The sequence below is a fragment of the Ascaphus truei genome, chromosome 5 (genome assembly GCF_040206685.1).
Source record: "Ascaphus truei isolate aAscTru1 chromosome 5, aAscTru1.hap1, whole genome shotgun sequence".
Taxonomy (NCBI): domain Eukaryota; kingdom Metazoa; phylum Chordata; class Amphibia; order Anura; family Ascaphidae; genus Ascaphus; species Ascaphus truei.
In genome coordinates this window covers 58,414,885-58,438,347 of record NC_134487.1, presented here as the reverse complement: position 1 = coordinate 58,438,347, position 23,463 = coordinate 58,414,885, and the positions used below count along the sequence as shown (strand labels likewise).

The following is a 23,463-nucleotide window of genomic DNA, read 5'->3' as shown; positions in this document are numbered from 1 at the left end:
ACATATATTACGGTTGATTCATATATATTAAGCACTTCAATGTACTGGTATGCAAACACCCTTTGAATCAATTCAGTCAGTGTAGATACATATCTATATGTTTGGTCCGGTTTTCCGTGATAGATATAGAATCATTGTTACAGCTATATATACCACACTGAGGCATCAAGCTAAACATCCATATTGCTGATGCCAGGAAATTATTATTCCCTAGATTCTATTGTCAACCAGCCTTGGTTCATAGGACTAGAAGTTACCTGTTTCATTTGCTTTTTAATAGTTTTGTGTTCACTATTACCCTAAGTATTTATTAAAGGTTTAGTTATTCACACACTTTTTTTTCACCCTACGAGTGCTTGTTCGAAAGGGGTTCTTCCACTTGCCTCGGCAAGTATCCTATGTGTTAACTCACATAATAGACATGATTAAGTCAATTAGACATTACATCTCTCCATGTCAAGTTCCAATCCCATCAATACCTCAAGCCTGCTTTCTAGAGGTCATCTTTGACTCTGATCTCTCTTTCATTCCTCACATTCAGTCCCTCACAAAGTACTGCCATCTACACCTCCGAAATATTGCCAAGATATGCCTTTTCTCACTTATAATGCAATTAAAATCCTAATTCCCTCACTCATCATATCCCGCCTTGGCTACTGCAACCTTCTCCTAGTTGGCATTCTCCTTGTCCCTTTATTCCAGTTCCAACCCATTCAAAATTCTGCTGCTAGACTCATCTACTATACCTCAATTACCGCTCCACTTCTGCTGCTCCACTGTGAAAATCCCTACACTGGCTTCCCATACCCTCCAGAATCAAACTAAAACCCTAGCTCTGACTTACAAAGCTCCCAATGATGCTGTCCCCCTTAAATCTCAGCCCTCAACCTGAAAATATACCTAAAGGCCCCCTACATTCTGCCTACGACATCCGCCTTTCCTCCTGCCTTATTACCTACTCTCAATCCTACTTCTCCCGTGCTGCCCCCTCTCGGGAATTCCCTGCCATATACCATCAGACTCTCTCCCAGCTTCAAGTCTTTTAAAAACTCCCTAAAAAATTACTTTTACAAGGAAGCCTTACTAGCACACCCATAACACCCTGCCCGCTATCCCTATGGGTACTACCTGTTCTGCAAGAACAATCTACACCCCCCAACATCCACACCCACAAACCTATTGAGACCAGCTCTGGTATACTCCATCCCACAATAAGCAGCTAGTTTACCTTTTGTTTCAATATTGTCCCTCATTCCCTCTAGATTGTAAACTCTCACGAGCAGGGTCCTCATTACCTTTTTGTATTTTGCCATGCAGTACATATTTGTATGTACTGTAACTGTTTATGTAATTATCAAATCCCTGTACACCCACTATAATCGCACTGGGGAATATGGGGGGCACTTTAGAAATAAATGTAAAAACTTATAATGTTTTATTGACAAGGTAACATACAGATGTAAGAGAGCTGGTTTAAACACAGTTGCATACTTTTGGATGAGGTATCATGTGTTTTTATTATAATTCCCTTACTGCATTGAAATTATTTTCTTCTGTTTTGTTATCATGCCAGCCTGGAATTGCAGTAAAGGCACCAGGGATTAGAACAACAGGAGCTACATCAGCAGATCAACAATTTGCTAATGATTAGTGTGCAAAACGTTGTAGTGATATTGGTCATATAAATGTATAATGGCATGCTGTGAGATATCAATAACTGGCTCTTAATTTCTATCAAACATGGAACTGAAGCAAGTGATATCTTATATTTTACTGGTACACAAATTGCATCATTTTCTATGTATCAATGTATCAAGGTCTTTGTTCCAAGTTCTGCACCATGTGCCTCATCTTGTGATTTAGGCCAGAGATTCCCAATTCCAGTACCAGGACCGCTAACAGTGCAGGATTTAAAGATAGCCTCTCATTAGCACAGGTGCATTTTGACTGGACCACCTGTGCTCTAGCAGGGGTCTCCGTAAAACCTGCACTGTTAGTGGTCCTTGAGGACTGGAGTTGGGGACCTCTGATTTAGGCAATGGAAATAGGAGGAGGCACATGACAAATATTATGAGATTTACTTAATTTTGTATCTCTTAATATATTTGTTGTACTACAGTATATTAAAAAAAGTAATAGCAAGTACAGGGTAGAATCAGACATCTGAAAAAGATGATGGTGGGATACCGCTCAAGAATAAATATCAAATAATGTATGTAAGTGAACCGGGTGCAAGGGGAGAAATATATATGAGAAACCACAGAGAATGTGACAAGGTCACAGCAGTCCCCTACTCGTTGCACTCAATGTAGTAATCATAACTGTATTCATAAAGATATAATATCCACAGGAGGAACTCATAAGTCCCAATGAGAATGTAAAATAGTACATAAGGATATAATATCCACTAGAAGGCTAGTGTGTCCAAAATAATGGGATATAGTCCAACTGAGAGGATTATATATTCCCATACGGAAAACTGTCTAGTAGCCAACACATGTGGCAAAGACATCCACAGTTAAAATACTAAAACAAAAAACTTTTTAATAATAACCAATAATAACGCCGAAAAATAAGTGACAAATATATAGTAAATAGCTATAAAGTAAATAAAAATGTCCCTATGAGGGGAGCGGGTGGGAGGTGGTTAGCAAAAAACAGAAAAATACTCAGTGCTAATACAAAGTAAAATAAACAGATGATAGTAGCTGCATAGTGTACAGATAAACTACTATATGTAGCTACCAAGCAGTGTGCTAGCCTGGTAGGTCTTAAACAGATGGTAAGTGTCTCATGATAGAGGGAACACAGGTAAATAGTATATAGAGTATAGGTATATGCCTCATAGTGGAGAGGAATATCAGATAAATATCAGGTAAGTGACAGATATGGTAATGAGACCAAACACTAATGTGCATAAATAGCCAAAAACCGAAACTGATATCCTATAGTATGTCAACAAGGAAAAGGCAACAACAAGCGCAATGCATAAACAAAGGTGAATAAACTGCAAAGGGCAAACTCCATATACAACTGTGCTCCTGTGATGTAACCAGACCACTACCACTACCATATCAGCTGCTGAGCTCCACAGTAAGACCCGCTCACAGACACCATCAACGTGACGTCAAAATACCCCAATGCGCGTTTTGTGTGATGCTCACACTTTCTCTGTGGTTTCTCATATAGAATCAAACATCTGCATAATATTCAGTACTTTTATGCTATATGTACTGTAGACTGACATGTATTGTGTAACAGGTGTTCCCCACCCTCTGGGAGATTTCACTGTTACCTGGTTTTGTTGTGCTGCTCACCTACTAGGCTTACAGGATACTGAATGTCCACCGGTGTTAGTTGGGGACAAACTGGACAGGCTTTAGGGATCTTCCCAGTTCTTCATAGGTGCAGCGCCTCCATTTCCAGCAGGCCCCAGCAGGGCTGGGTGCAGTTCCTGCAGGAAAACCCTATTGCACTCCCCCTGATAAACTGCAGTCTCAGGCAGGAGTATAAAACAAAGGATGGTTCTTTATTCTTTATACGGCATACCAACATGTGCACTCTATTCTGTTCCTCTGGCCCCTGGAATCTATCCTCAGGGCTTGAGGCCCCAAAGGTCTATCCTTTGCTCCCTTAGGCTTGTTATATAGTAATTGCGGGCACCTGTGCGAACGCGCGTGCACGTGGCACACACTTTTTGTATGTATAGAGTCCGTGCTGCCGGGAGCGACATGCTGGGAAGGTACTTTATGTGTGTGTGTGTGTGTCTGTGTGTGTATATACTGTAAATGTGTGTGTATAAATTGTGTAAGTGAATAATTTCTTAAATAAGATTTTTAAAAGAAAAACAACATGTTGGATAAATAAAAAAAGATTGTTTGTGCACTTATTGACACATACACATACAGTACACACACATACATACATTAACAGCAGCGGTAGCGGCACAAATTCATTATTTTCTTCATCTTCTCCCTCGTCAGTCGGCTCCACGCTCACTGCTGTGCATGTGCGTGGCCCTATTATAGAAAGGCTGACTAATCTCAGCCAACTATAACTGCCGCGCGCGCGCACGGCGCAGCAAGCGCACGCAGTATAGAACAGCTCTTATTCTCTGGTGTAGTAGGGGTAGTAACCAACTCCCATAAGGGAACCCACCACACATAGTCACCCTAGGCTACATATACAAACATACCCACAAACTAGAGCCACAGCCATTCATTTTATCCGGTTGGTGGGAAAGTATTGCATGCAGTATAGGACCTTTATAGAATTGGCCTTGGAATCTGTTTGCAACATTCTAGTCTGATTATGGGATTAAAAACAGTAATCAGCAGGCTTTATTGCTTCTAAAGGGTTTACTGAATTGCCTCTAAGGATGTACAACTAGTGTATAGTATAATGAAATATGCGACCAGTATGATTTGACTTGTCATTGCTACTGTAATTGTATAACATACTGTATCACATTTCCCAAAGTTTAATCGTTTGCACAATCCACCTTGTATCATGGCATGAACAGTTGCATGGGAGGATTTTATTATTTTATTTCTAAAATTGGCATCTATACAATAAGATATTCCACACTTGTAAAAGCAATTTGCATTTATTATTCTATTTTTATATACTGTATGTTAACTAGATTATTTTAAGTTAATTTAATCAGAATTCTTTATATATGTTTTTCCAAATGTGTCAGAGAACAGAAGTTAAATATATGACTAAAATGCCAAGTAGTCAATAATATTTGGCCTCATTGAAATGGTTGCAGTCAGTTTTTGACAAAGGGTTTGTACCCAAAACATTGAGTCTCCTTTATACGGGTTTTTCAGCTCTTGTAAGTGGATTTATATTTGGGACTTAATTTCTCTTGTATCTTATGTATATTTTTTGTAAAGTTTGCTAAAATTGTATTAGTATGTTTATATTTTACATGAGTTTATTTTGCATTTATGTCTTTTTGCAACATACTATAATTTGCGTCTTCCTCATATTTTCTCTTTAGTGTACAAATAGTGAGGTCCTTCCCTTTTACGCTCTATTTTTTATATGTTATCATGATCCTATTGGAAGGAAGGATATTTTGCAAGGGGTGTGTGTAAGACTTACAGTATCCAACTATTTGTTTATTGATATTTTTGTACATAATTGTCCCCTAGATACACAGTCCCTGGGTTAGTGAGTGCATTTATTTTTGTACTGTAGATATTTGGTTTATACATTTTAGTAATATGTATGTAGCCCTGGTAAGATTTTGGGCTATATATCTTTCTCCTACTGGTGTAAGTCCTGCTAAGGGCAGGCCGCCAGTAGTTATCATGGGTTTCCCCAGCTTCAAGCCCTGCCGGGATTGGTGGAGGTAGGCATCTGACTCTGTGTGGCAGGCAGAAACACAGGGGAGGGGCCTGCTGACATCATGAGGGGCAGGGCTGTCTCTATTTAGTGGCCTGTTCCTGTAAGTGACAGGCAATTCTGTACTGGGAGCAGTTAGTGCTGAAGCAGAGTCTGAGCTTGGAGCATGCAAGTGAGAGGAGAGGAGAGACTCAGCCACCTTGAGTAGAGCTGATAGCACAATAGTGCAGTGGACCAATGCCCCTCACCCTGCAGAGGGTGAGGGGAGAGTTAGCCTCACCCTGAGGGCCTATACCTTGGGGTAGAAGGTGTGGAGTATTGGAGCTCCAGACAGCCCATCCTGAGGGTGTACTTCTGGAGGGAAGGAGAAGGAGGTAAAGCCTGTACCTTGCTGTGTGCTGTTACTGTGTGCTGCTGATCTGCTGTTGGACAATAAAGACCAGTACTGATTTTATACAAAGACTGTGTGAGATTGAAATCTCTCGCCCCGGGGACCAGGGCTTCTCTGGGAGGGTTTCACCTTATTAATTAAGGCTAGCCAGAGATGGAGGCGTTGCACCACCGTTGCTAAGAAGATGGAGGCATATACCCCAGAAGCCTGTCCCTGTTATACCCGATACCACCACAGGAGACTCAGACCCTCCTGTTCCTCACAGGTATGCACCACCAATATGCATGTAGCCAGCCATCACTACACCCTAGGGGTCCAATCTGCGACCGGAGGGGTGGGGGGGACATGGGTTACATGTATAATGTGCATATATAGAAGTGAGCTAGAGTGGAGGTTCACTATGGTTCCAATTTACACACTACTGTTACTGTTGCTATTCCTATACCAAGATCTGATTGAAATTGTATATTCTTCAAGTATGGTTTTTATTGCTGCACTTTAATAGTGGTCTTCAATACAATCAAACTTTTACAAATGTAGTGCTTCTTCTTTTAGCATTTTATTTTAAGTATTTTATTAACTATGTTGTTTTCAGGGCTTTTAAACCAGTTAGACAATAGAACAGTATTTTTACCAAATTGTTTTATTGACAATACTATTGAATGCAAATAAATAATTTGGTCAAAAACTCACATAAGTACAGTACTTATAATTGTAAAGCTTTTTTAAAAACAGCACGTTGTAAAAAGAATTGTGTTAAGGGGAACACCCAAGTTTAATCCCAAATGAATCATCAAACTTTTTGTCTGATGTCTCTTAAACTTCTGAAATGCTAATTTATAGTTTGAAGTAATCAAATACATAATTGCTTATTATATTCTCTCTTCAGGGACCATATTTATCTATTTCTGAACATTTTATTGTTAAGCAAACTTTAATAACATATGAAGATAACTTAATTCACCTAAAAATGTTATTACTGAAGTAAATCAGCAAAATACTGTATAGCATTCGCTCATTATTTTCTATACCTTCCTATTTGTACAACTATCCATGTCATTTTTCTTGCTATGAAATATTCTCTTAAAGGCTTATTGGGTTATGTACTGTATCAAGGGGAGCAATTTTTTCCATCTTGAAAGAGCAAAAATCTTCACTTTCATCAATTTCCTACATATGTATTAAGGTTGCTATATAAGCATCTTTCACCTGGCGCTGAGGTCAACACCACCTTAGACCTGGATTGAATTGACGCAGCTCTTTTTTATTATAGAACAAATGGGATACAACACAATGTACCACATACAATTCATACAAGAAGGGATTTCCCCAAGTAATAAATATAAGATACCACTCATTTTAGGATTCATAGATTATGAAAAAGCATTTTATTTTGTCTATACCTCAGTAGCCCTAGATGCATTAAGACATAGGGGCTTATGCAGAGAGGATAGAGAATGGAAATAGCGCCATCTTTTGGCGAAAATACGCACCTGAGAAGCTTGTCCTGCCGAGAACATGGCGAGATTCACAAAATCCACCACAGCAGGTTTGTTTACTTTAAAATTAGCCAAACACGTGGCGAGAACGGTAAATTCGCCATGTTCAGATAGGGTGGTATGCCAGTAGCATCGATGCGCTGGAACGCGCCATTCTGCCCTATAATATGGCGTGTTCCAGGTCGCCAGAAAAACTTGGCAATTTTGCTACCATCTGCAAAAAGAAGGTAAAGCCGTTTTCAGCATACGCCCATAAGTAACGCCAATTCTGTGGCTATTTTATTGCCGTTTTCCCTGTAACTCGCGTTGCTCTCTGCATAAGCCCCAAAGTGTTGAAAAGCATATATTGATATAATAACGAACATTTACAAAAATGACACATCAACCATTGGAATACATTATGATACAAGCAAGATATGGATCCACAAGTGAATGCAGAAGAGAAACACTATGGGCCTCATGCAGTAAGCGTTGATAAGGGAATTATCGCCATTTTATAGCCAAAATTGGGTTTGAGATTCAGTAAGCGCCGATAAGTGCTTGATATCGCCATGTTTCGGAGCCGATTATTTTGTTATGGCCAGTCGGCTGCCGATAAGCCTGTTTTCGCCACTGATCGCCACTTTTTTAAATCGGCTGGATTCAACAAAAAAAAACAGCTTATCGGGGCTGATCGGCACTACGAAATTGAGATGTTATGGCCAATTTCTCCCGCCAACTAAAGTTGGCAGTTTGGAGGGGAGAACGATCGCTAAGGCTGCCGGAACGGCACTTAGAAAAAAAAAATCTTCTGTACATCAATGGAGTCAATGGAGCGGGGACGTATAACAGTATAGTACTGTTTACGTTTCATTGCTCACAATACAAACGTCATTTGCATTACAGTGTGGGGGCATTCCCTGCATTGTGTCACAGCTGACGTGTATTATTTGCATAACATTATACTTTTACATGTTTGCAGCATTTGCGGGTCACATTACTCATCATGTGATGATGTGTCAAGGGAAAATACTATACTCAACTCTTAAAGGAGAACCTCACATCATATCACACATTTTTATGAACTGAGCGACAATTATTTACATGATGTTACACATGTCACACATGTCACACATACACCGTATATTCATCTTCCTTTACATTACACAATGCTAGTAATGTGTCACGCATCTTTAAACGTTCATGTACATCTGTATTCTCATGTTTACATATACTTTTGGGTCCTCCCTATTTTCATGACGTCACTTATTGGACGCTCAATCACATTGCATGTTTACATTGTAACCGTAGCATTACAAGCACTTCAACCTAACTTATACACACATGTACAGTAATTCAGCATTGGGACACCTTGTAAACTCATTCTATAGCAACTATCCTCATTACAGAAATGCATGCATATGCACACGACTATTCATTGTTGTCAACATGTCACAATAACATGCCTAATTACACATGTTACACCAAACTTTTCCCACATCAATCTCAGCCTTTTTGTCTAATTACATGACTGACTGTTGCGTTCAGAAGTTTTACATGCATTGCACATGCAACTATTTATTTGCAAGCAATGTTTGTACAAAGCTTCACGTCACATCATTGGCAAATATCATCATTCCCTGCAGAATACACACAACAAATACTTATAACAACAACTGCACACAGCTTGCCACAGAAGTACTTTATTATGTTAATGTAACACCTTGCATTTTACTATGTCACCTGACATCATCACATACCTATTTAAAGGACGCCCATTACCTGATCATTCACAGCTACTCATTTCAAAATGTTGAGATTGTTTAGGAGACGGAGGAACATTCTTTTCTATGACATGCTTGATGATCAAGAGAATCATATAGGGCAAGGGAGGGACACACCGAGGGACAGTGACAGGGACAGTCACGCGGATACGACAGGGACAGGGAGAGGGACAGGCCGAGGGACAGGTAGAGGGACAGGAGATCAGAGGAGAAGACAGAGGAGACAAGTTGTGCCTCGTCCGCGTCTGTACAGGGAGAGAACCCTGTTAGATGGGATGAGTGAGGAGGAGATTGTAAGTTGCTATCGTTTGAGTTCAGCAGCAATCTTATCTCTTTATCAGGAGATAAGGGGAGATTTAGATTTTTTCACAGCCAGAGGTCGTGCAGTCCCTGGGCTTGTTAAAATGCTGTGCTCATTACATTATCTTGCTTCCGCGTCATACCAGACAACTGTGGGCATAGTGGGCGGGGTCTCGCAATCTACATTCTCGCGGGCCTTGACCCAGTTTCTCTATGCACTCAATAGACGCGCTAGGAATTATATTCATTTTCCTACAGAGGCGACAGAGTGGCTGGAAGTCAGGACTGGCTTTTATAATATAGCAGGGATACCATGTGTGCTGGGTGCAATCGATTGCACACATGTTGCTTTGATTGCACCTAGTCAGAGTGAGCATGTGTACCGCAATCGTAAGCACTACCATTCACTCAATGTACAGGTGGTATGTGATGCCACGATGAGGATAATGCATGTGGTACCCAAATTCCCTGGTTCCAGTCACGATTCCTCTATCCTGAGGAACTCTTCAGTCTTCCATGCGTTCGAAGAGGGACATTTTGAACATGGTTGGCTGCTGGGTGAGTACACATTTACATGTTCTAACACAAAACACATTTTTATTTAGGAATGTTGGCATTGTACAATTTGATCACTAATGTCAGCTTATGTGTGCTCCATTCATTATAGGTGACTCAGGATACGGAATTAGGCCGTGGCTCTTGACTCCGGTGCTAAACCCTCAAACTGAAGCAGAGAACAGGTACAATGCAGCCCATATATCTACAAGATCTGTTATAGAGAGGACATTTGGCCTACTCAAGACCAGATTTAGGTGTCTGGACAGAACTGGTGGGGCTCTTCTATACAAGCCTCAAAAAGTGTCTGATATTATCCTTGCCTGTTGCATTTTGCACAATGTTGCACTCAGGCACAATGTACAATCAGACCTAGCTGAGCCTTTGGTAGACAAGCATCCCACCCATGTAGCTGCTGAAAATGAACAAACAGCCAGTGGTGGCCAGACACGCCAGAATCTCATCAATTCATTTTTTTCTTGTAAGTAAAAACATATATGTTCCAAGTTCTACTTTTATACTTACATTATGTTATCTTAACAATAATGTTTTTTTATATACCCTTCTGGTAGGACACAGATGAATATGGGTTGCACACCTTTCTTTTCTCTGCTGTGTGCACAAAGGGATGTGTCACCGGTATGTTATTGTTGCACAGGTTATATAATCCCTCTTCAATTGTACTTTTGTTGTGTGTATGTGAATACAAATGGGGTAACAAAGCACTAATATTTTAGCATTGTGTTGTTCCTTATGCTAACACAATACACATATTATGCCCATACTCATTCATGCTTCTAGTATGCTTACATACAATGTTATTGGTGCAGTGTAACATGTACATCCATATGATGTGTACACCAGGCTGATTTACATTTGGAATGTGATTAAATATACATGGTGTTGCACATTTAACACCAAATACACACTTTGCTGTGTTGTTTACGGTACTGAAGATGGCATGTCAATGTTTGCAATTTATATATTGTTCCTTTGCATTATAGGTATATCTCCAGTATGACTGATCATGGTATGTATATTTGCTGACATCTCTCATAAGATGTGCCTACCTCAATCTTCCTATAATTATTTGAAGTAAAAACCCAACATATTGGTTTTAACACAAATGTAACATACATGTACTTTCTGTATCATGTATATGCATTTAGCTACTCTTGAGCTTTCATGTGCATTGTATTAGAAAATGATTACTCCCATTTCATCACATTTTATGTATGTTTCCTTATAAATTCCATTAATGTAATATAGAGGTGTTTGGAGAAAAGGGGATAACTGTACTTATTTGTTTACTTACGGGAGATCATTCATCACGGATGAAATTGACTGATCATAACACTCCATGCATGAATGCCTGTAATCACAACAATGCGTACTACATCTTATATTTAGCAATGTAGGTGTTTTTTAATGCTAGGAATTAATAGTCAACATTAATTTAAATTTGTGACATGTGTATGTATAAGTCACACGTGTGTGGATGTGTCCTACATGTACCAAGTGTAAAACTGTTAACAGAAAAGACAATTTTGTCGCAAATGTTACTGTCATTTAGCATTTCTAATTTACCAATATGACAATGTTGGTAATATTTTTGGAATATAAATCACGTCACTTCATCATTATCATGATGATAATTATCAAGTATTCTCACAATTGTAACGTCAATCACGTGCACATTAGCATAGACACACTTTTTAAGACAACTGTTTGTGTCTGTATCAATTTGTGTAGGATCCATGTATAACACCGACAAATGATAACACCAGCTTTATTATGGTAACTTATATCATCATATTGACTATACTATGTATTTTTAGAACGTTTAATAAACACAGTAAACTATAGTTAGTTAGGTTAATGAAATATACACAGAAACGTACTTCATTACATGATGTTGATGTCATATTCAGAACATCATGCATTGTAGGGGACCACAACATCTGGCCAATAACATTATTTGCTACAGTCCATAACCATTTTATCAACATACCCATGTAACAAGAGATTTTAAACAATAAATGGCTAGTTGGTTGTAATTGTCCTTTACATTGGGAGAAGGAGTGGCTCAGTGAGTAAAGACACACACTGGCACTGAGAGTTTGAAGCAGGGGAGTCTGGTTCAATTCCCGGTGTCGGCTCCTTGTGACCTTGGGCAAGTCACTTTATCTCCCTGTGCCTCAGGCGGCAAAAAATAAATTGTAAGTTCCACGGGCCAGGGACCTCAGCCTGAAAAATGTGTCTGTAAAGCGCTGTGTACAACTAGCAGCGCTATACATGAACATGCTCATATTATAATTATTATTATTATTATTATTGTTACATAGTTTCGACAGTCATACGTTCCATTACACAATAGAATACACAAATGTGTTAGCAGAGTGGCAATGGTTGTTATATATAAAACACACCATGCCATAAAATGATAGTAGTCATTAAAGAACACTCATTAAAAAATCATGAGGCACTATTTTGCAACATCATTATGTTAATTAAGTGCTTATGCAATATAGGCATAAGGGTATCACATTTTTAATTGTTTGTTAATAAGCGCTGCAAGCAATATAAAATTAGTTCCATATGTAGTATAGTAGTCGGTGGCTCCTCCTCACAATCATCTCATATAAAGGTAGACTCTTCTGAAATCATACATTGATCCGATTGTATCTTCCCCGACATCTCTGAAATACAGCAAACACATGATGGTCAAATATGGCACCTTACTATATATGTATCCGTGACAATGCGTTACACAGCTCTATATGATTGTGTACATACACACGTCACTCACTTATATGTTAGAACTACAAGTGTACATCAGTATGTAATGTTTCTTTAAATTTGTAGCAGGCATAACTATGTATATGATGTGAACGTTGCCTGTATACTGAAAAATGTGCGCGCACATCTTAGTGTGCGCACGCACTTCACGCTTGGCTGCACTAACTGTTAGCGCATGCGCAAAACAAAGCGTACGTTGTGCGTTCAATACATCTTGAAAATACCATTAAACATAAAATCTTTATTTCAAATACAATGAATACGAAACTACATTCGTTCTAAACGAGTACATCTGTATTCTTTTTAAACAGATGTGTTTGGACAGAAAGGACGGCCGATAACACAATGCGCAAATGCAATACGTGTGACGTCATGTTAAACCAGCGTGAAACGCACGCTAACACTCCTCCCACTCAATTAACATTCGGCTAACGCCCAGTTGACGCCTACAAACACTGAGCCGCACACATGACACACTGCAGTTACCGTTACTATAACAAAACATGACAGCCAATAGGCTTTGAGGCGCGCACGTCGCTTGGGGGCGGGACTTACATCCGTAATCCTTTTTAAGGACGCCTTGGGCCATGACAAGGGTCCCACGTCATACGTGGTGGACCCGCTTTTAAATGTTGTAGATGTAGCATGATAACAAAACAGGTATGTGTTAGAGTTATGGTAAAATGTTGCTAATATGTTTAAAGGGATAGGAAAGTACGTATATTTATTCTGTCAGCAATGTGTACTACTCTTTCAGGTTCTACTATATTGTATTCGGAAACAATTTCTTTGTGATCGCTACATGTTATGCAGTCTGCAATGTTACGCTGTATCCACGCATTGAAAGGGAAAATGGTGGTTACAAAAAAAAAAAAACATTTAAACGCAGAATCAACTCATAACGGTTGTTATATTTACCATTCTTCTAGAATTAACTCTTCGTCTGGCTGCAACTGGTCGCTCCAGAAATGCAAGGCTTTTTCATCCACGCTTGACCCACCCGCTGAATCCAGTATGACACACATCTCCTCCATGAAGCGCTCATAGGAATCGCCAGTGCTTTCTTCAAACAATTGGTCGGGAGGTAGGTTCATTTCTTCAGGTACCCATTCCAATGCATTTTCAGCTGAAAGGCTTGCTACATAATCATAGTAGTTTTGTTGTTGTACAATGTGGGTTTCAGGAATGGAGGGTGCAGATATTGCAGCAGGTATCGATTCACACGGAACAGTAGTAGCGGATCCATTGCTATTGGCATTAGGAATAAATATGCCTTTAACCACAATATATGTGCCCTCTTTCACGGTGAAATGTTTTTCTTTGGCAATCTTCCAGAAACCATAGTTGTCTTCTAGCTTATCCTGCACACGTTCAAAAAAGTCATTAGTTGATAAAGTGAATCTTATTGATGAATTAAAATTGCGCGCATGCCGACGGTCTTGGTAATAAGGATATTTTGCTCTAATCAAATCATAGATTTGGCGTGTGCTCGCTTGGTGTCCGCTTGTTCTCAAAATAGCTTCTGACACCATGTATTTATAGCCTAAATTCGGATTCATATTTTTCACGAATTCTTCAGCCATTGCAAATTAGCGAAAAAGATGTGTGCAGGTATCTGTTCTTTGCTCATCAAAATGAAACTGCTCAATGGCTAACAAATTGCTATGTTTCCTTTTCAAGGTCAAGAAAACTATAAACTGTAAATCCTTATTTCAAACGCCAATTGGATTTGTAGTTTTTATTGCTTGAAAATTTGTGGTTTGTGATAGCCGCATGTGGGACAAACATGTATCCTTTTTTTATCTCGTTTCTGAAAACATTCCTACACTTTTAATTCAGTAACATAGAGTTTTCTTGAAAAATAACAAAGAGCACTGTGTGAAAATAGTGCTTAGACAGCCATATCAGTAAATACACACACCTGCAAAATGAAAGGTTTTTTTCCCACATACATTTCTGTGTGTATTTGAAAGTCTGGTTAACTCCCTGTCTGCATGAGTTTAAATACGTGTGTATCTATATATATATAAATATATCTCTCTCATAAATATATATATATAAAGTGTATATTGTACTATATGTATATTGTGTGTGTGTATGTGTATGTGTATGTGTATGTGTATGTGTGTATATATATATATATGTATATATATATATATATATATATATATATATATATATATATTATTTTTTTTTTTTTTATATTGCAGGAGTACACACAACATATTGATGGCAGTAAGTAGGCCTTGTATGAAACCTATTTAAATGGTGATAAACATGAGTGAATTAAGTAATAAACATTTGTTTGCGCACAATGTTAGAGGCTCACACTTAGTATAGTTCTCAAACATTAGGCCTGTATTATTAAAATACTGTGTTTTCACAAGGAAGCATGAAGTGTATGTTTTTTGTAAATACATCTATACCAGTTTAGATAGTACTATATATACATACACACACACACACACACACACACACACACAGTGTGTGTGTGTGTGTGCATACTGCACCGACACACTTTATTCGAGCAAATACCCAGTATGTACCTGGCAGATACCTGGAATGCGCCGCTCCTCACCTCTGACAAGCCCCGTTGCGTTTGCCTTCCCAGCCTGGGTTCATGCCTGGCTGATGGGTGGCTGATCTGTTAAATGATAATGATTAGGATTTAATAGGCTGCAATGCTTCGCGTGTCTACCAGATGGCATAAATTCATGAATTGTAATGCAGTATATATATATATACTGTGCAGTATTGCAGCCAGCGGGAATAAAATGCTTCAATCCCTGCCTGGAAAATACCTCAATGCACTCGGGCAGAAAACAGTCACAAACCTCAATACACCCGGGTATACCCGAATTCGTGGGACTAGCCGAGCTCGAATAAAGTGTGTCGCCAGTGTATATGCATACATACTACATATATATTAGTATAAATTCAGAGATGTTCTTGAAACAAGAACACATAAATGATTAAAGGACAACATTACAATGGCCAGCAAAGGTAAGTAATATTTAACACAAAATCCTGCTGTACACGTACAAGAAAGATGTTTGCAGTTAAATAGGTGCTTTTATAATTGCATGTGAATAATATGCACATGCAATGATTACATCAATTAACACACCCAAATGCAATGTTTTGCTGCAAAGTCAATGGCAGCTTCTCTAAACTTAGCAACTGGCTCCTGGTGGACCATTACTGAACAGACGATTAAAACATAAATATTTATAACACTATTCATTAATTAGGAGTGTTTACATTTCCAAAACTTCACGTGTACAAGAACATATTTGAAAGTTTGGAAACAACACAGTCTTCAGCATACATACAATATTAATTAGATAATCTGAAGTCAACAAAACAAGGCCAAAGACATATTTTGTGAATTATAAAATTTATTTTTTTTGTTCCTTTTGAGAGCGAGTAACAGGCCTGCTTGTTGTCTCTTGAATTTTCCTTTTTCGTTTGCCACCAACTTTAGCCACAACAGAGCCACTTTGAGTGGCCTCTGGCACTTCACGGGCAGGGCTTGTGGCCAGTGACTCACCTACAGGGCTTTTGGGCAGTGACTCACCTACAGGGCTTTTGGGCAGTGATTCACCTACAGGGCTTTTGGGCAGTGATTCACCTACAGGGCTTTTGGGCAGTGATTCACTTACAGGGCTTTTGGGCAGTGATTCACCTACAGGGCTTTTGGGCAGTGATTCACCTACAGGGCTTTTGGGCAGTGATTCACCTACAGGGCTTTTGGGCAGTGATTCACTTACAGGGCTTTTGGGCAGTGATTCACCTACAGGGCTTGTGCCCACTGACACATGTGAGCAAGTTGGTAGACACTGCACAAGTGATGGTTGGTCTGTTTCATGTGTGTCTTGTTTTGTTTTTGTCGCCTCCTTTGTAGGTGTCAGCTGCTGATTTTGTACAGATGGCAGCGGTAGGATGTCGTCAGGAACCTGCACAGCAATGTCTGCTACTTGACCGGTAACATTCGGGCCTGGTGAATGAAGATCAGATGAATGTGGTGAAAACTGCCCAGCATGTAAGGATCCTGCCTGTGACGTGTTGATGTTGAATTGTGGTACATTAGTCATTCTCCAGTAATTAGCTTGTGTTTGCTGAACAACTAATGCTTCGAATGAGGTGTTGATTTTTTGCAACTGTTTAGGCACTTCAATGAAGACTCTGTGGAGATGTGCCAATTGTGAAACTGTTTCTTCCTGCAGTGCAATCATCCTTTCCAGCACTGTCATCAGGTCAGAATGGCGACGATTTTCTGCTTCCACAATTTTTCCCTCAGAAGCTACAATTGCATCTTATGTGGTATTTGCTGGACGATTTGGCGGTAAAACAGTTTCAATTGGAACCTCTTCATGGTCACTTGCTTGTATTTGTGTGTCTATGGCGGCGGCGGCATCATCATCATCATCATCATCATAATCCTCTTCATCATGTTCTACAAATAAATGTACACATTATTAAATGGCATGTTAATCTCTGCTGTGTTACTATGTAATTCTACTGTGTCATAAGTAACAACTAACATGTTTCCATACGTTTTATAACCTCACATTAAAAACTACCTTGACTTAAGAATAATGTTTGGACTCAGTATGAAATATGAGTGAATGAAAACTTGCTGTAAACTCACAACTCCTACATGATAGTTAACATCACTAACACAATACATGTTGCCTTACACTTCATTTTCACTGACACTAAGTAATCCTATTTAAAGAAGATGTGCAAAACAAATAATGAACATGACAACATAACATATAGAAGAGCACATATTATATGGCCACCAACTGATACACTCACCTTCTAGGTGTGTTGAGCTGGCTGACCCAGGTGAAGACACTTGTTCCGTCTCAGGTGACACATGTCCTTCAGGGGCAACTATATATAACAATAACATAAGTTTTACATTTACATGTGTAAATATTGAACAAACAGTTATTGTATGTTCTGTATTTATGAGTACGTAACAGCATCATTTCCTTAACCCAAAATGTGTGTGTGAAAGTGAACATAAATAGTTGTAATAACAATGTACATGCCTGTGTACTTAGAACCTTTGAGTTCCCTAACATAAAACATACTATGTTTCTGCAGTAATGCGTGAGGATAAATAGATAAAATTTGTACATAAAAATCATATGTTGTGTAGTGATATCAGTATCATAATGTACATAACTATCATGAGATGACCATTCACAATGGTTATCATGAAGGTGGTCATATTGCAAAAAGTGTTGTTTTTGGTAGAGGATATGTGTGGTACATTAATATAAGATGTGGCACACCTGAATGTGGCTGTGACTCAACAAGACAACACATGCAGTGTGTGATAATGTGTCGTTGATAGTAGTAGTTCAACTATAGATATGAGTGAACTAATGTGTGACGTACGCTTTGATAAGTAATGAGTTGTTGGGGCATTTAGTAGCTAAAGTTAAGCTTTCAAATGAGTGTGATTAACTTCAGTTGTGCTAGTCAGGTTGTAAGAACGGTATTCCCTTCCCCAAAAAGCCTAATCAGCCACACCTTTCAATTACTTGAAACAGGTGAAAATGGTGTGAACTATGTTGACCCTAAAATGAGGCTGTAATTAGTGTGTGTGCTGAACCCCACCCCCTCTGTTGAAGTGTATGCTGTGATGAGATATTAATTGCAGCTGCTTTAACACAATGGTAGATGAGCTAAATAGTCGTGTGCAGTTTTTAAGTTATGAAAACAATGACATAACATATGATACGTGTGCCTCATTATGCTGTCTGTATATGACTTAAAGCAAAAATGGACCTTTTCATTAACAACTATAGATGTGTTAGTGCAAGTGATGTTTGTAGGCCGTTGCATGCAATATATTTGATGCATGCTTAAAATAGGCAGTAATGTCATGTTTGTCGGAGTAAAATAAATAAAATACACAATAATATTATACATATTTATGTTCTGTACCTGTAGCTAGTAATAATTTCTCATTAACATGTGTTACACATGTGTACTACCCTGTTGTTCCCCATCTTCGCCCACCATCAATTGCTTCCACTGCAGCAATGCATTTTGGGAATTCACATGAAAATGAGCACGCAATGGCACGTGCTATATTAGTTACTGCTTTTAGTAGGACTACAACATATATGTCTATTTTTAAATATATATATATATACAGAATCAGACATATACATATATAGATGCAGGTATGCTTATATTGTGAAGACAGTATAAAAAGCAGTGTAAATATGCAAAATAACTGTAAGCAACGACACGCCTAGTACAGTAATATTTCTCACCTGGTGGAAATTGTGAGGGATAAATTCCAATATCCCGGTCACCAGGTAAGCCTTCCACGACGACGGGAAGTAATTTTGCCCGAAGCAGCTCCTCCAATGGACTTAATATGAGACGTTGTGGTGTCGGCCCACCTCCAGTGCCAGTAGCATGCACGCGTTGGTGTTGTATTTTCTTTTTCAATTTGGACCTAATATCATCAAATCTCTTGTGACAATTCCGCTTGTCCCTCACATGATTCCCACACGCATTGACACCAATGACTTTTGTGTCCCACATTTCTTTTCTGCTTGCTGAACTTGTCCGCCCTTGAAAAACATATAAAATATATGAGGTAAATTAATAATAATAGAAGCACCAGTTTCCTACACTGCTAGCTGTTCCAAGAGATAGCAAACATGCTGTTTTAGGTGTAATATGTGAAGCACATGAGCATTCACTACTAAACCTATACATGTAAGCAAGGTTGCATTCATATTGTATGCAGTTATGGCAAATTGACCGCCTGTGATTAGTTGTCCTTGTAAGGCATGATAAAAAGCTGTGTTTCCAGACTAATTAACATAGAAAGATATTCTGAACCCATATTTGCATATGAACAAAACTCAGATGACCTAGGATCACATTTATTTGAATAATAAATGTAAAGGTACACTTACCTAGTAAATGTCCATATATACTGTCATAGTGCTCCAGAATGCCAGTGACAAGAGCTGTATTTTCCTGGTCATTGAAGCGAGGATTACGTGGCTTCTCCACACGTTTCTTCCGAGCAGGTTTAGGGTCAGAGCTTGGCTGGTGCTGACTGGACTCTCCTTGTTCCAATGGAAGAGCCTCCAAAAGCTGCCCACCAGCAAGCACGCCACCACCATCCACCCCATCAGCAACTGCGCCACCAGCAGCACTCACAGCACCAGCACTCCCACTCCTAGCACCAGCACTCCCACTCCTAGCACCAGCACTCCCACTCCCAGCAACAGCACTCCCACTCCCAGCAACAGCACTCCCACTCCCAGCACCAGCACTCCCACTCCCAGCAACAGCACTCCCACTCCCAGCAACAGCACTCCCACTCCCAGCAACAGCACTCCCACTCCCAGCAACAGCACTCCCACTCCCAGCAACAGCACTCCCACTCCCAGCAACAGCACTCCCACTCCCAGCAACACCACTCGGTGCACCAGCAACATCACTCCCCTGAACAGTACGTTCACTCCGACGCGTACTCCCACGAGTAGCACTCCCACTCCCACCAGCATCACTCTTCCCACGCTTTGCGGGCATACTTCCAGCACTCACAAAAAACAGACAATAAATGTACAGCCAATCACACGAAACACTTCCACATATAAAACAAGACAAAGATGTAAACAAAACAACAATGGACAAAGCTCACCCAATACACAACATGTCTCTCAGTCAATATGCAAATGTTCAATCAGCCAGCTCTGTGCGTCTCTCTCTCTCTCACTCCCAACAACACAGAGAAAGATTAGCAGTACACGTTGCCTTTAAATATGGCGCGCAATCCAATACATGCTTGTTTCGCCTGATTCAGCAAGATTTGTGATTGGGCAACCTATCAGCACCCCGCCACGCACGCCGATACACCTGTGTGTGATCGGCTAATCATCGTGAGAGTGGGCGGATTTGTTTTCGGGTTGATTTTGAATGTATTCGGCACTTACTGCATACGGAGAGGAAAAATCGCCAATAACATGACTAATCGGTAAGATTGCCGATTTCACATAATCGACGCTTACTGCATGAGGCCCTATGTCACCAAAGCTTTTCACAGCAACACTTGAAGAATCTTTCAAGAAATTAGACTGGGAAGAAAAAGGAATCAAAATCAACGGTAAATATTTGAGTCACCTAAAACTTGCAGATTACATTGTTATTTCTGTCACAAAGTCGAGAAGCCCCCCAGCAACAAATTGGAGAACTCGCTGAAACAACTAACAATATGGGCCTCCGTAGGAATCTCAGCAAGAGCTGAGTGATGTTCAATAAATGTGTCAAATCTGCAAAGATCAAAGTAAATGGAAAAGAACTAGAAGAAGTCGATGACTATGTCTACCTTTGCCAGCAAAAAAGAATGGATTGGGAACCTGTTGAATGAAATTAATAAGAGAATGAAGCTATGGAATGGAACATATTTGGAAGAGACAATATTTCAAGTGAACCTTCCACTGTGCATGTGCTCACTTATGGATTTGAAAATTGGACACTAAATGTGAAGATAATTTTGAAGCTTCAAACAACTCAAAAGTATCGAGTGATGTAGAGTACACTGGGTATTACCAGAGGAGAAGCTGAAACAGCACTGGTGAAATGCATAGGGTAGCTATTTTTGGACCAAGACCCACACTCCCCCATGGTGGAAATTAAAAAGTTTGGTGGGCCGGACACCTCATAAGAGGAAATAACCATTGTTGGACAAAGATGGTACTCAAATGGATTCCAAGAGAGACCAAAAGATTCATTACATATAACAATAATAATATATAACTAAGCACTTATAATCTCTAACAAAGTTTTAATCCAATCACCCTTTGGTGCATGTTGCTTGACCCCCCATTCTGCATGTAATAAGGGTGCTTGCATATAGATGAGGCACTATAAGTTCAGCAATCAGATAAGAAGCAGGTCACAACGTATTTCTGCAAAAAAAAAACTATTTATCGGGCCAAGTAACAACGTGACATTTTGGCAGGCATAGCTGCCTTTCCCTACTTTGGCTGCCACATTTACTTGGCCAAATAAATGTTTTTTTTTTTGCAGAATCCGTTGTGCCCTGCTTATCTGATTGCTGAAACTTGGAGTGCAGACAGGGATTCCCTGAACCAGGAGCACCGTTCAGATATACAAAGTGGCAGAAGTAAAAACAAAATGGTTTGAGATACAGTATATCATCTGTGCATACTTTTATAAATAAGCCTATCAATTAAGCTTTCAATTTTAACCTTGAAGTAGAGATGAGAAGAGTAGAGCACAGATGAAAGCAGGAGTCAGGAGAGGATCCAAAATACAAAAAAGCTTTAATGGAGTCAACACAGCATAGGACAAAACCTCCTACGCGTTTCGAATATCTTGTTCTTTATCAAGGAGTAAAGTTTCTTGTTCTTTATCAAGGAATAATTTCGACTATGCTCTACTCTTCTCATCTCTACTCCATCAGCAGTAGCACGTCTTCCCTACAAGGAGGTATCCGTGAGTTATATAGCCTTCATTGCTGCCTTATTGTTCCCAATGAAATTGAGAGTGGTGGGTTTTCTCATTCACCCTTGGTTTTCAGGGATCTATGGTTATATTTGGTTATGTGGACAGACTCACTGATATATTGATACCTACCTATGCCTTGGGATTCATTACTTTATTGTGAAAAGCTGGGTATTTGAGCATTCTGACAACGCTCTTTAACCTTGAAGTAACAGTTTTATTTTCTATTTTTCCCCATATTGTAGACTGGTAGAATTAGATCAAAAATACAACCTGTTAATGAGCAAAATATTATCTTTCCACTACTGCTCTATCTAACAAAATTCTCTCTCTCCCTCTCTCTCCCTATCTCTGACCCTCTCTCTCTCTCCCTCTCCCACTCTCTCCATTTCATTTTCCCTCTCTCACATTCCTCACACTCAACTTCAAGCCTCTCCTAGCTCGCTAAGCTTGAAATTTGCTTTCCATTGACCATTCGTCTTTGAAATTCAACATAAAATCTTATCTCCTACTACTCTCCTATATGTCATGTCATAACGTACAACTCTGTCCTTGCCTCCTCGCTTGACTAGTATGCTCCTCCTATACAGCGACACTCATGGTGCTCAAACCCACAACACTGGCTAAACACGTAAACACACTTTTTATACTCTTGCACTTGTTCTGCTGATTGTTTCTCTACTAGACTTATTTCACTACAAATTAATTCTGTCCTTCATTAATTCTGCTTTTTTTCTTTTCAAACAACTACAGTACTTCACCTCTCTAATAAACAGGTATAAATTCAACCTATAATGACCAGTTTTTTCCATCCTTCTTTGACCTCCCTCTACATCATGTGCCACTCATTCCATTAAACAACACGACTTTGCTGATTATTTCAAGTACAAAGTGGAAGTTATTAGGAGAGAAGTCCCCTCTGTCTCTTACATTTCCTTCCTAATCCTCATACTTTTCCTTTGACACATTTTCTCCAATTACAGATAAAGAAGCGTCTCAGCTGCTCCTCCTCAAACTCCATCAAATGTAATAGAAAAAGGATGGTCGGGTTGAGCACCGCAAAAAATCCGGACTGGAGACAAGGTTAAATAAACTATTTATTTCAGCATGAAGCCACAGCACAAACAACACATTATAGTACTTTGACGCATTTCCTGCCTTGACGGCACTTTATCAAAGAGTGGCTAAATGTTCAGAAACCACCTCTTAAATAAGCGCCTTACTGACTGCACAGATACCAGCCCCTGCTGCAGCTGATAGCAAGAAAGCAGGTAATCTGTGGGGT

At 39.5% G+C, this 23,463-nt stretch overlaps 1 protein-coding gene and 1 long non-coding RNA gene across 2 annotated transcripts in view; both read right to left on the bottom strand.

Annotated features, from left to right (window-relative positions):
- Nucleotides 1-23,463, bottom strand: part of GRM8 (glutamate metabotropic receptor 8) — a 1,200,287-nt gene that overhangs the window by 657,609 nt on the left and 519,215 nt on the right. The gene's annotated exons all lie outside the window — the stretch shown is intronic.
- LOC142495024 (uncharacterized) lies at nt 16,365-19,214 on the bottom strand. Its single transcript, XR_012801649.1, has 3 exons — nt 18,959-19,214; nt 17,481-17,558; nt 16,365-17,115 (listed from the first exon to the last, which is right to left on the bottom strand). It is a non-coding gene; the product is annotated as an uncharacterized LOC142495024 (long non-coding RNA).